A 15,911-nucleotide genomic window follows, 5' to 3' on the forward strand; every position below is an offset into this window, starting at 1 on the left:
TAATTCAGCTTAATACTGCCCTCTCTTATCATCAGTTATGTTCAGTCAAGTTTCCACCTTTGCTCCCAGACCAGTGCTGAATTGAAGTAGACAAAATCATGAAGTCATTTTGTCTGTGTCTATTACAGATTTATATTTTGGTTTTTGTTGTTGTTGCTCAGTCATTTTCAATTGTGTCTGATTTTTTGTGACCTCATTTGGGTTTTCTTGGCAAATTACTGTAATGGTTTTCCATTTTCTTCTCCAGCTCATTTTCCAGATGAGAGAACTGAGACAAAGAGAGTTAAGTGCTTGCCCAAAATCATACATCTAGTAAGTGTTTGGGGTCAGATTTGAATTCAAGTATATGAGTCTTTCTGACTTTATCCTATCCATTAGGCCACTTTATGTTATGGGCTCTCACTATTGCTCAGGAATTCTTCCATACCTCTCTGATCAGATCATTATCCTATCCCTCTCCTACCTTTCCAGTGTTCTTATAGTTTCCTGTCAAATACTCTTTGATGCACTGGCATCAAAGAGTATTTGACTGGCCCCCTTGCTATTTTGTAAACAGAACAAGATGCCCATCTCTTGAGTCCAGGCATTTTCTTTGTCTGTCCCCCATGCCTGGAATTCTTTCCCCCTTCATCTACTAGCTTCTTTGGCTTTCTTTAAGTCTCAACTAAATTCCCATCCTCTGTTCTTTGAGATTCTAGTGACTTCCTTTTAATTCTAGTATCTTCCCTGTGTAAAATATTTCCAATTTATCCTATATATAGTTTGTTTGCACACATTTGTTTGTTTATTGTCTCCTCCATTAGATTGTAAGCTTCTTGAGGGCAGGGACTATCTTTGACCTTTTTTTGTAAACCAAGTGCTTAGCTGAGTGCCTGGTATATATAACTGCTTAATAAATGTTTATTGGTTAATTGATTGATCTGGGAATTCACCATACTAATAAAATCACAGATTCAATCTTTATCCTATGATGTTATATATTCTACATAATTTACTGAGCATCTACCATGTGCAAGGTGCTGATCTAGGTACCAGGGACAGAAAATGAAAAATCTGACAATTCCATTCCTCAAGGTATTTACTATCTCACACATAAGTTTGAAGCCTAGTTCAGAGGTCATTTAATCCAACAACCTCCCCACACATTTTTTTTTTTAAATAAATGATGACTTGGAATTCTATGTAGTGGTTCATACTCATCTCCCAGAGTTCTTTTGCTGGATGTAGTTGGTTCAATTCGTTACTGCTCTATTGGAACTGATTTGGTTCATCAGAATTAATCATCATATAGTATTGTTGTTGAAGTATATAATGATTTCCTGGTCCTGCTCGTTTCACTCAGTATCAGTTCATATAAATCTCTTCAAGCCTCTCTGGATTCATCCTGCTGGTCATTTCTTACAGAACAATAATATTCCATAATATTCATATATCACCATTTATTCAACCATTCTCCAATTGATGGGCATCCACTCAGTTTCCAGTTTCTGGCCACTACAAAGAGGGCTGCCACAAACAATTGGGAAGTATTTAACTAAATAAACAAAATTTAACTAAAAACAACAAAAATAAAATAATTTATGACACATAGGTTGCAACAGACAAACAGAACTGCAAAATGAATTAGACCTAGTTACTAAATGTGATTAGAAATTGACTACCTCTGGAATCAAGTAGGAACGAAGGAAAAAGCATTTATTTAGTGCTTCCATGTGCCAGATACTGTGCTAAATGATTTGCAAATATTATCTCATTTTATCCTCATCATAACTGGAAACAGTTTACAGTTGAGAAAACTGAGGTTAAGTCACATGTCTAGGGGTACACAGCTAATGTGTGTGTGTGTGTGTGTGTGTGTGTGTGTGTGTGTGTTGTTTTTCTGAGGCAGTTGGGGTTAAATGACTTGCCCAAGGTCACACAACAAGTGTTAAGTATCTGAGGCTGGATTTGAACTCTGGTCTTCCTGATTTCAAGGTCAGTACCACCTAGCTGCACACACACACCCTTTTTTTTTTTTTATTTTACATGAGTCAGTTTTATTTTATTCTATTTATACTATTCAATTTTCATGCTACAAATTTTACAAGAAATACAAAAGCCTAATCCATTTTTCAATTCCAGGTCAAAGCTAAATGACAAAATGCAACAAAAAGAGCCCCAGGACCCCATCATCAACCCCACTGGTCTTCAGATACTTAAAACTACCCCAATTCTAGGCCCAACTCTCTAGCCACTGCACCACTTAGCTACGTAAAGGAGTCATTACTTGTTGAGTACTAAAGACCAGCCAAAACCTTTGGGGTTTCGTATTTAAGGCCCTGGGTTCCAGTGATGTCAAGGATTTAGAGCTGGAAGGATCTTTAAAGATCATCATCTAAACTAATTTGCCCATTATACAGATAAATAAACTAAAGCCCAGAGAGGACATGTCACTTATCCTATTGAGCTCAAGTCTATTAATGCCTAATCTATTCTTTTTTTTATTACAGCATACCACCATTTCTCTATGAACCCTGGGGAAATTAGGGGACTGAAGACTTGGGGATGAGGATTGGAAGTGACCTTTGTCATTATGGATAAGTTTTCAGTGGAGTCAAATAACTGGATATGACTGGGAAGACTGCATAAAGGGCAGAGTATAACAGTTTCTTATGCGGTCTTCTAGTCTTTGTTTTTTGTGATTTTTGTGTTGAGTCCATCTTTACTATGGAAGAGTTCATAGAGGGATATTTACACACTTGCTATTCAGAGTATAGAACATTATATTGTATATTTGAGATAGTTAATATTTATGCCTTTAAACACTCATGAGCTGCTTTCAGATTTTTTTGAGGCAGAGTGGAAAGAGCAGAGACTTTGGAGTCAAAAGATCTTCGTTCAAATCTTATCTCTGACACAAGAGATCTTGGGCAAGTCAGTCCCCTAGCTTCAGTTTCCTCATCGATTAAATGAGGAGGTTGGATTATGTTCATCTAGGGGAGGTAATTTTTAGTTTCAGCTCCATGATGGGGAAGAAGTGCTCCAAGTTCTATATTCAAGGCTTGATTCTCTTCCCACCAGATGTCAATTCCACAAAGAACATACATAGAAAATAGCAAAGAGATCCATTTATACAATCAAAGAAGGTACACAAATGAGAATATACAGGGAAATACAGAAAACACAGAGAATGTTCTGGGAGAAAGATAACTCAGCTAAGAGAAATCCAGAGCTCACCCAAAGGGGAAATTCCCACATGTATCTAACATAGTAGTAAACTAGGGATAGGGACATGATAGAGATTCTAGCTCCTCTACATGTTGGTTTCTTCCTAGAGTCTGTCTTTCTCTTCAGGGTCCTGTTGAGAATATGGAATCAAATGTTTTCTCTCAGTGTTGCAAGCCTAAAGACCAGGATCTTTCTTTGCTTAAGTTCTCATCAACTTTACTTCTCCCACAGACAAAATATTCAGTAATCAATCTCCACCAATGAGGAGAATGTCATGCAAATAGAATTAAATCAATGGATTCCATTCCATATGGTACCTAACTCAACCAACTATAACATTTAAGATCCTAAGAAACCAGCTAGCTTAATGGGGAGAGGGTTAGAGGTTCAAATCTTGCCTCTGATACTTACTAGTTGTGTGACCTGAAGCAATTCATTTAATATTTTGGAGCCCTTGTTTCCTCATCCATAAAATGAGGAGGATAATTAATACCTAGAGTAGCTAGATGACAGGGTTGCTGAACAACTTGGATGAGGTAATGTAATACTTGGCAAACTTTTAAGTGTTGTGTAAAGATCAGTAATTATTATTTTTCTTTTTAGGCATATGGTGCTGGAATCTAACATTGCTCAACTTAAACGGACTTCAACTTAAAATGTATGATCAATAAAGAGCTTATTGAATTCATATCAGCCTTTGGAAGCTTAACTGACAGGTATTTAATGAATTTATGTCACAGATCTGAGCTGACCAATGTGACAGTCTTGGATGTAATCCATTCTACCACTTTTAACTCAAAAATGAAACTCTCAGCGTCACATGGTTGAAAACAATGAATTTTCATTTAAGTAGTCATAGCCTTAATATAACTCTCTAGTGAGCAAAACCTATGCATGCATTCTGATTTAGGGGTTTGGTTTTGCTTCCCTCTGGTTTTCATTCCACTGCCATGTTTCAGTTGTATACACTACAATCAATAAGATTTAAAGCATTTTAAAATATCAGCACTATAAAGTACAAGCCACTTACTTTTCCCCCTTATGCTTTCGAGAATGTTGGATTTGAAAAACTTTAAAGTAAAACAAATAATGCTTTTTTTTTTTCCAAATCAGGAAAATTTTGACACGGAGCCCATAGCTATAGTAGGAATACTCCTTTGTTTTCCTGGTTCTCTTACCAGTCTAATTGCTCTTTAGTTTCATTTGCTGAATCATTATTCATCTCCCATATCATTATCATAGATTTCCCCCAAGATATGATTCTTAGCCATCTCTTCTTTCTATATGCTTTTTCTTGGCAATCTCACCAGTTTCCATGAACTCAAGTGCCATCTTTACATACATGAATGGATGGAGTACTCCAGTCTGTGTGACCCTGGCCTCTTCATGAAGTCTTTTGGTTATATGGCTGAAGCGCTGCTTCCTTTAAGCCTACAGAAAAATAGCTTGTCACTGTATTAATTATCCAGCAAGGGAGGGCGATTTTGCCCACCAGGTGGCCTTCTACTTGAGCCACCAATAATATTCCCTACTGGCCAGCAGAGGGTGCTCAGTCTGTAAAAAAAATCTAAAATATTTCACCTCTGCCAAATTCATTTGAGATAGACTAAACAACCTGGATCAATTTCTCAAGGGCCAGGTCTGGACTTAATCTAGAGAAGGAAATATATAATGTCAAAAACAAACAACTCTCACAGTAATAATAATAATAACTAGCATTTATGTAGTATTTTAAGGTTTGTAAAGCAACTTAGAAATATTATCTCATTTTATCCTCACAACAACCCTGGGAGGCCTATAGGGACTACTATTATTCCCATTTCTCAGATGAAGAAACTGAGACAAATAGAAATTAAATCATTTGCCCAGGGTCACAGAGTTAGTAAGTGACTAAGGCCAAATTTGCACTCAAATCTTCCTGACTCCAAGTCCGGCCCTTCATCCCCTATGTCACTTAGCTACCTCTAAAATTATTAAAACTTGAAATTTGCTGTCTATATAGTTCAGAGTCCCCTATTTCATGTATGGAGTCCTTTGTCTCGTTCATATTCTTTTGCATTTATAGATTCAAAAATTTAGCATTCTGTGAATATATAGTTTATTATATATAGAATAACATGAAAAAGAAAATTAGATCAGTTATTATTTGGAGATATTCATCCTCCACTACCTCCTATTCCTTCTCCTAATTGCCATTAAAGATCTACAAATGTAGCTGAAGAGAATCCTAAATATATACATTCTTAGTTCACAAAAGAAGAATAAGTAACACAATTTAATATTTGTTGATTAAATTGAATCTAGAGTCAGAAGTTCTAAGTCTGGGTTCTCACGCTTACCACCTAAAAGACCTTATAGACATTTCACTTTTCTTCTCTGGCCCCTAGTTATTTTATCTATAAAATAAAGGCATTGGATTTGATGGGCTCTAATAGCTGCTAGGTAGCACAATGGTTTGAACTGAAATCAAGAAAACATCTTTCTGAATTCAAATCTGATCTTAGACACTTTCTAGCTGTGTGACCCTTTACCAAGTCACTTAACACTGTTTGCCTCAGTTTTCTCATCTGTAAAATGAGCTGGAGAAGGAAATGGCAGATGACACCAGTATCTCTACCAAGAAAACCCTAAACAGGGTCATGAAGAGTTGGACATGACTAAAAAGAGCTCCTTTCAGCTCTATAATCTTAGGGTATGAGTAGGGTTAGAGATGATTTCAGCTACATCTTTCAATAGAGAAAACAGGGAGAAATAAAAGAAAATAAAGAGAATTTCTTTCCACTCCCAAAGGAAGTTTATCAAGAAGAGGATGAACAAACAAAAGCAATTTTGGTCCAGGTCCAGAAATCCCTAAGTACATTCTTAATCTCTCTTACTCCACCCCTTGACAATCAGTCTTACTGGTTTGCCCTACTGAATATATATGGTAGAATGAGACAGGACAAAGTACAGAACTACCTTGGAAAGGATTACAAGCCAGTAGCTGTGACAAAGGTAAGGAGGAGACTACGCTCTGGTTTTAGCCTTTTTTCATCCTTGCCTCTCTTGTTTCTTCTGATTAGGTACCTTTCACTACAAAGGAATTGATATGTGTATGCCCCAGGTATAGGAAATTCCCTACCTATATGTTGAGACAGAATCACCAGTCCTCCAATCTTGATCCAAATTTCCCTCAGCTTGGGCTAGAGTTTAAAATGTAAAATCATTCGCATATATTTTCTAATTTATCACAAAATTGGTTCATTGTATACCTACCCAGAATTCCTGGAAAATCTCCAGATATAACCCATGTCTCATTTCTCATTAAGATACTTATTATCTTCCAATTCTGTTTCACTCCTCTCCCCCCAAAAAAAACCCACACTCACATTATAGATGAGTGTAATTACTGCATAAAATTGAATCAAATGGGAATAATATTAAAATTCAGCTCAAGAACTAGAACAATAACAACAAAACAATAGTTATGACAGTAAGTAGGCAATTAACTCAAAACTCTTAAGAACTTCAACAAATGCAATAAAATCATCCATGATTCCAGAGAATCCATGATGAAGTATGTGACCCACCTCCTAACAGAGAGATGATGGACTCATAGTTCAAAATGACACATACATTTTTATATGACTGGCATGGTAATTTGTTTTGTTTGACTGTGCATATTTCTCTGAAGTTCACATAAAAGGGATAGTTATCTTCAAAGTACCAATGATAGGAGTTTTCTTCATAATAAGGTCAATTTATAATTTCTCCACCCTATTCCAATCTGAAGTATATGCAATCATTGAACCCCAACTACTTTCCCTAAGTAATCCCTTATATACCCTTCAGATAAGGTCTCAAGGAGAAAGGAAATGAATTGATCTAAGACTCTACACACTTACTGTGATAAATCCCTCTTGTAGAATAGGTGATATTCTATCCAGGAAACATATGTAGACTGCTAATTCTGCCTGAAGGATCCCATCAGTGTTGCAGGCAATTTACCTCTCAGCTTCTTACATTTTTGGTCTTCCAAATGAACTGCAGAGAAAGGACCAGCTTATCAGAGAAAGTAAGAAATTAAGGCCTCAAATTGTAGGTAAATTTTATTTAAGAGATTCTATTAGTTAATAAATTCTATCAACTGTAAACTCTGTTATTAGGTAGAGAAGGCAAAAGTCTGGGAAATGCTAGTAAAAGCATTTATACTTCAGGATCTGAGTGTTAAATTTTCATTGTAACCAACAAAATAGATAAATCTTTAATTAATATGATTAGAAAAAGGAAAAAAGAAAATCAAATTGCCAATATCAAAATTTACCACCAATGAAGAGAAAATTAAATTAAGTTATAATTAAAAACAATAATTAGGGGCTATTTTGCCCAATTATATGCCAACAAATCTGATAAATGATTTATGCAGATAATGCATGAATACTTACAAAAATATAGATTGCCCAGATTAACAGGAGGAAATAAATTACTTAAATAGTCCCATTTTAGAATATTGATTAATTAATTAATTAATGGAATATTAAGCTATTAATGAACTCCCTAAGAAAAAATCTCTAGGGCCACGTGGATTTACAAGTGAATTCTACCAAACATTTAAAGAACAATTAATTCCAATACTATACAAATTATTTGGGAAAACAGGGGAAGAAGGAGCTCTACCAAAGTTCTTTTATGACACAAATATGGTGCTGAAACCAGGAAGGGGTCAAAACAGAGAAAGAAAATTATAGACCAATTTCCCTAATGATTATTGATGAAAAATCTTAAATAAAATATTAACAAAGAGATTTCAGCAACTTATAACCAGGATAATACACTATGACCAAGTAGGATTTATACCAGGAATGTAGGTCTGGTTAGGGATCAGGAAAACTATTAGAATAATTGACTATATCAATAACCAAACTAGCAGAAATCATATGATTATTTCAGTAAATGCAGAAAAAAAATCGACAAAATTCAACATCCATTCCTATTAAAAAACACTGATGAGCATGGGAATAAATGGAATTTTCCTTAAAATAAGTAGCATCTTTCTAAAACCATCAGCAAGCATCATATGTAATGGGAATGAATTAGAAACATTACCAATAACATCAGGTGTGAAACAAGGTTGCCCACTATCACCATTATTAAACATTGTTTCAGAAATGTTAACTCTAACAATAAGCAAAGAAAAAGAAATTGAAGGAATTAGAGAAGGTAATGAGGAAACAAAATCATCACTCTTTGTAGATGATATGATGGTATAGTTAGAGAATCCTAGAGATTCTCTACTAGAAACAATTAACAACAATAGCAAAATTACAGGATACAAAATAAATCCACATAAATCATTGACAGTTTTATGTTACCAACAAAGTCCGGTAGCAAGAGATAGAGAAATTCCATTTTAAATAACTATAGATAAATATTTGGGAGAATACCTGCCAAGACAAAACCAGGAACCATATGCACACAATTACAAAATATTTTTCACACAAAGAAAGTTAGAGCTAAACAATTGGAACAATATCAAATGCTCATGGGTAGACCAAGCTAATGTAATAAAAATGACAATTCTACCTAAATTAATCTACTTATTTATGCTATAACAGATCAAACTGCCAAGAAAATTACTTTATAGAGCTAGAAAAAAAAATCAAAATTCATCTGGAAGAACAAAAAGTTAAGCATTTCAAGGAAATGAAAAAAATGCAAATGAAGGTGGCCTAGCTATACCAGAACTAAAACTGTATTATAAAACAGTGGTCATCAAAACTGTTTGGTATTGGCTAAGAAATAGAGTAGTGAATCAGTGGAATAAGTTAGGTTCACAAGACACAATAGTCAATGACTATAGTAATCTAGTGTATGACAAACCCAGATATCCCAGCTTTGGGGATGAAAACTCACTATTTGTCAAAAACTGCTGGGAAAATTGGAAACTAGTCTGGCAGAAACTAGGCATTGACCCACACCTAACACTGAATATCAAGATAAGGTTGAAATGGGTTCATGATTTAAACCTAAAGGATTATACTATAAGAAAATTAGGAGAACAAGGGATAATTTACCTCTCAAATTTGTGGAGAGGGTAGGAATTTATGGCCAGAGAACTAGGCAACATTATGAAAGGCAAAATGGATAATTTTGACTACATTAAATTAAAAAGTTTTTGAACAAACCAAACCAGTGCAACCAAGATTAGAAGGGAAGCAGAAAACTGAGGGCAAAATTTCACATCCAAGGGTTCTGATAAAGGCCTCATTTCTAAAAGAGAGAATTGACTCAAATTTATAAGAAAATAAGCCTTTCATCAGTTGATAAATGATCAAAGGATATGAACAATTTTTAAAGAAATTAAAGCCATTTCTAGTCAAATCAAAAAAATGCTCTAAATCACTATTGATTAGAAAAATACAAATTAAGACAAATCTGAGGTCATACCTCTCAGATTGGGTGACAGGTAAAGATAATGATAAATATTGGAGGAAATGTGGAAAACTGGTACACTAATGCTTTGTTGGTGGAGTTGTGGAGTGATACAATCATTCTGGAAAGCATTTCATAACTATGTCCAAAGGGCTTCAAACTGTATATACCTTTTGATCTAGCAGTATCTCTCCTGGTTCTGTATTCCAAAGAGATCATAAAAAAAAAGAAAAGGCCCCACATATGCAAAAAAAATGTTTGTAGTAGCCCTTTTTGTAGTGGCAAGGAACTGGAAACTGAGTGGATGCTCCTCAGTTGAGAAATGGTTGAAAAAGTTATGATACATGAATGTTATGGAATATTATTATCATATAATAAATGACCAGCGGGATAATTTCAGAAAAGCCTGCAGAGACTTACATGAACTGATGCTAAGCGAAGTAAAACCAAGAGAACACTGTACACAGCAACAAGATTATGTGATAATCAATATTAATCGATGTGGCTCTTTCAACAGGTCAGTTCCAATAGATTTGTGATAGAGAGAGCATCCAGAAAGAGGATTATGGTGACTAAAGTGGATGACAACATTAGTATTTTCACCTTTTTTGTTATTGTTTGATTGCTTGCTTTTTTTCTCATTTTTTTCCTTTTTGATCTAATTTTTCTTGTACAGCATGATAATGTGGAAACATGTTCAGAAGAATTGCACGTTTCATCTTTATTGGATTACTTATTGTCTAAGAGAGGGGAGTAGGGGAAGAGAGAAAAATATGGAACATAAGGTTTTCCCAGGGTGAATGTTAAAAAACTGTCTTTGCATGTATTTTGTAAAATAAAAAGCTATTATAAAAAAATAAATTTTCAGTGCAAGCATATCTATCCTGGGAAACAGGCAAACAGAATAATAAGACATTTAAATTAAATGATTGATTTGTTGATTGTTCAGAATTAAGAAAGTGATGAAGAAAGTGTTAATAATACAGATTAAATAAAAGTATGCCTTCCATAGATTTTTTATTTTTTGGAGAGCCAGTTAAACATTTGCTACCACACCCCTGGAGAAAGTCCAATAAATAAGAACCATAAGCTGTTTGTTCTGAGCATGAAAAAACAAGAAAATAATGCTACTTAAAATTTTTTGAAGTTATGAAGGTGGCACATCCAAAGATCCTTGAGATTCTATCTTACTTCCTCTTTTATTTGCACTTTGAGCTTGCTTTCTTGAGATAAACAATTCTATCTTAATCTATAACCTTTTATAGGATGCCAAACCAGAAATAATCACCTATATTACTCTTAAGAATGTATTGGAGTTAGTCACATTTATTCAGCATTCTTTCTGACCTCAGATTCTCAGAGAGCACTCTCTTTGCAATTACATGGAATATAATAATAAATGTGACCTTAATATACTTCATCTTAAATGCAATGTAGAGGCTTATTTTTCTTCTATACTTCCAAAGGACTGTTTCATTTGATTCTCCATCTAACAGATTACTTAACTACCATAGTTCTCCAGTCTTCATTCAAATTATCCTCCTTCATATAATTTCTTTTTCTGTTGTTGATTCCGTTATTTTTTTATATTTTCAGTTCCAAATTCTCTCCCTCCCTCCACACTTCCCCAACTCATTGAGAAGGCAAGAATAAGACACTAATTCTACATATTCATATATTATACCTTCCAGCCAAACTTGTTTGGATACTATTCCCCTATTTGTGACACATTCTTTTCCACCTCTACCATGCACAGGTATTTCTCCAGGTTCTAGAATACTTTTCTCTTTATTTCTTTATAAAATACCTATCTTCCTTCAAAACACCTTCAGGCTTGACTCTCTTCAAGAAGCATTGACTGATGCCCCACAATTGTTGGGGGGGGGGGAGGGCCTATTCTCCTGAAATGCCTTTGTGTTACTCTGTACATATTTTATTGACTCATTTTATTAAACAAGCAATACTTTTGTTGTACAAGATTGATTCCCAAGGAGCAGGAACTCTGGCTTTGTCTGGATGGAAATACTCTATGTATAAGCCCCTTAACTGAGGGACTAGCCAATTCTCAATTGGTCCCTTGGTCCCGCTTGCCTTGAAGATGATTACCAACTGGGCCAAGAAGAGCAATAGGAGAATATAAAAGCTACAGAAAGGTTCTACCCCTCTCATTTGGACATGGTACTTAGGTTTCTGCAAGCTCTCCCTTCTAGAGAACAGGGCAGGCTAGGTGCAAGTAGCCATAAGAACATGTATTTGTCTTGATAAGCCTTAAGTCCTTAGGTGCTTCTCCTGCTATAAAAATTTCATTCCCTGAGCACAGACCTAAATAGTTACCCTTAAAGATGGGGATTTTCCAAGCTTGGCAACTACCACAGGGATTCAAAATTCCTAGAGTCAAAGCAGACTTCCTAGTGGGAAATGTTTTTTTTAACAACTTCTCAGAGGAAATGAGCAATGAGACTGAATAATCATACTCGAATGGGCAGAAAATAAGGACTTGCTGAGTTGTCATACAGCATACATGTATATCTACATACATATGATATATACATGAGTTGTATAGAACATATGCCTTGTGCATGTTTGCATGCAGCCTCCATTAGTCACACATGCTGTATTGATTACATGCCATATACATGTGTGTACACATGCCGGTGTATGTGAACATGCATGCATGCAGTGTGCATTATGTATGCACTAGTATTGGATATATGTCTTATATTTGTGTGTATACATAAAAAAGACCTGCTACGATCATTTTTGCAATATGGGTCCCTTTCTTTCCTTTATAATCTCTTTGGGATGTAAGCCCAGTAGTAACACTGCTGAGGCAAAGGGTGTGCACAGTTTAATAGCCCTTTGGGAATAATTCCAAATTGCTTTCAGAATGGTTAGATCACTTTACAATTCCACCAACAATGTATCAGTGTCCCAGTTTTCTCACATCCCTTTCAACATTCATTATTATCTTTTTCTCTCATTTTAACCAATCTGAGAGATGTGAGGTGGTGTCTCAGAGTTGTCTATAAGAGATCTTATTAATGTCTTTTAGAGGGGATCCACACTCAAATTTTGTTGTAAAGATTTTTCTCTAGACCTCTAAGGTGAGGGCAAGATGAGCTATAGAATTTAAGAAAAGCCTGATCCCTTCTCTTTGGAGTCTTTCTCCCAGCATTGAACTCAAAGCACATGGGTCCTTGTAGTGCCTCCTGGATTTTAGGTAATATACCTGTTTGACCCCATCCCCCCATTCCTTAAAGTCAAGGATCATTTCTTTCTATCCCAGGGATTAGTATAGAACTTTACATATAGTATTTTACAGATAGAGCCTCTGTTTCTGCAGATCCTCTGTTTGGAGTACAAACAAAAGACCTCCCCCAAAACCTCCATTTAAAGAGCTTACCCAAGCTAACCATCTTTTTTATCTCCCACAGACTGCACTCCTAGAGACTTCTCCATCATGCCTCTGATTCCCATTACTCCTTCTTATTTTCAGCTTCTACATACACACACACACACACACACACACACACACACATACACACACACAATTATAAGCTTATTGAGAAGGGGGACTATCTTTCTTTTCAATATTTGTACCCCAATGCTTAGCACAAAGTCTGGGACACAGGAGGCTCTTTCAAAATGTTTATTGACTAACTTTTGGGGAGTTTGGAGGTAATTAGGCTACTGTCTGAGGCTGGAATTGAACTCAAGATTTCCTGATTCCAAGGCCAGTATATTATCTACTGCCCCACCTGGCTGACTCCTGACAAATGTTTATTAAATTAGATTGAATCTCTTAGTTTTACTTGGTAGATGTGCTGCCAGATTCCTATCCTCACAGTAGTTGAAGGCTCCTTTTTTCCTTCAAGATCCAACCCAGAAGCTATCTCTTCCATATAGTGTTCCCTGGCACAATCACAGTGAAAGTACTTTCTTTTCAAGTTTCTCACAGCGTGCCTCTTCTTTGTTTCATGCTTATTTGTACACATGCCCTATTTCCACCCCAATCCCATAAATTGTAAATTCCTTGAGGACAAAACAATACCATTTGCCAATTTTGCAGCTAGCACCCAGTGCAAAGCCTCAGACCCTGCAGGAGATGAATAAAGATTTGTTAAATTGAATTTGTTCAATTGAATTCGCTTCCTAGGAGATCTGACCTTGGAGAGAAAGAGTTGTCTTAGTTCTGGAAGTCTTCTTAAAGCTGAGCCAAAATTCATTCTGATTCTTCCAGCTAAAATTAGCTGCTGCCAAAAAGTGATAATTAAGAAATCTCTTCCCCATTCTCAGATCTCCTTGCCCTCCCCAGAGGTGCTTATAATTGGTTAGGTCACTAATGTGAACAAATTCTTATGAAGGTACCAAACTTAGGGACCCAAACAGGTGTTCTAAGCCCAAATAAGGTATTGTATGTAAAGCACTCTTTTGACTGTAAAGATTTAGAAATTATTACTATTATTGTTGTTGTTGCTGTTATTATGATTAGCTTAAGGTCACCAATGATTTCATTCGTTGAAGTTTCTACTGAACTTCTGCAGAGCTCAAACAATATTTATAGAGCAATTCAGGGGCATGTTGGTAATGTTTAACAAGACTGGGCAGACGAATACATGCACATATACTTTCACATTTGGCCTGCATTGTTAATTCTTTCTTAAGTTTAGACAATCAACAAAATAATAAATCAATCCCTAATAAATAGTAAATATATAGTAAATTATTCCTCAGCTAATTTGGGCCATCTAACAATTGTTAGTTGGCCCAAATTAGCTGAGGAATAATTCAATAAATAAATCTCTAAGGGGAATCTTAGATTGTGACTTCTAAGTAAAAGAGATATTCTGAGGCTGAGGGTCTTTTCTGCCTGTAAGCCATAATGCTGACATCTCTTCTTAGTTTATTTTTTATTTTCTTGGAAGGAGAACAGTTGGTTTTAATGGAGGGAATGAACCATGAGAATTAATGTGTCGATAATGACAGGGTATCATGGATCAAGTGCTATACTTGGAGTCAGGAAGAACTGAAATCGAATTACATCCCTGACGCTAGCTCTATGATCCATGGTAAGTGATTTAATTCTCTGAGTCTGAGTTTCCTCATCTATTATATGGGAGCAATGCCCCTTGCATCTATCTCACAGAGATGTTATGAGACTGAAATGAAAGGATTCATATAAAATATTTGGCAAACTTTAAAATTACAAAAGATACAAGTTACTATTACATACTTATTGGCAAAATATAGACAAGCAAGATGGTCTTGCAAGTAACATTTAGAATTTATTATATGAGCAAAACCAGAGCCCTATCATACACAAGCAATATTGTAATGAAGATCAACTGTGAAAGACTCATCTACTCTTATGAAGGCAGTGATCTAAGACAATTCCAAAGTACCCATGATGAAAAATGCTCTATACTTCTAGAGAAAGCACTGATGATCTCTAAGTGCAGACTGAAGCATATTTTTTTCACTTTATTTTTCTTGCTTTTTTTGTGACATGATTAATAGAGTGCATATCTTCACATACGTAAATTGATATTATGTTGTAAGTAGGAGGGAGAGAATTTAGAACTCAAAAAAATTTTAATGAGTATTAAAGTAAATAAAATATAATTATCCATGTATTACAGGGAAAATGACCACAGGTCAAGAAAAGAAAAGTTAAAATAACTTTAGTTTGCTCCTTTTAACAACCTGTTTTCCATACCCCTGTGAAATCTAGAGCAAAGGTTCTTAATATGGTTTGCATGGATTTGTTTGTTTTTTAATTCACATTTTACAGGAAAGGAAAGTGAGACTCAGATTTGTTTTAGCTATCAAATGGCTTAAAAAGTATGGAAACAAATATTGAAAGCCAAATCTCTTCCCCTAAAGTCCAGTGTCCTTCCTTCCTTCCTTCCTTCCTTCCTTCCTTCCTTCCTTCCTTCCTTCCTTCCTTCTTTCCTTCCTTCCTTCCTTCCTTCCTTCTTTCTCTTTTCTTTCTTTCTTTCTTTCTTTCTTTCTTTCTTTCTTTCTTTCTTTCTTTCTTTCTTTCTTAATTTATGGAATAAGGCAAGCATTTCCATAGCATACATAGTCTAATAAAAAAAGATAATTGTACAATGACCTTGTTTTTAAAAAAATATTTTAACTGCATTTCAATATAATTGGTTTCCTTTGTAATACAATATATTTTACTTAAGCATTTAAAATTATTGAATTATTATTAAAATTATTCTTATATTATTGTTATTCTGTTATGTTTGTGTATGACTTCACATGTATAATTTACATGTATAAAACTT

Source organism: Sarcophilus harrisii, chromosome 2 (genome assembly GCF_902635505.1).
Source record: "Sarcophilus harrisii chromosome 2, mSarHar1.11, whole genome shotgun sequence".
Lineage (NCBI taxonomy): Eukaryota > Metazoa > Chordata > Mammalia > Dasyuromorphia > Dasyuridae > Sarcophilus > Sarcophilus harrisii.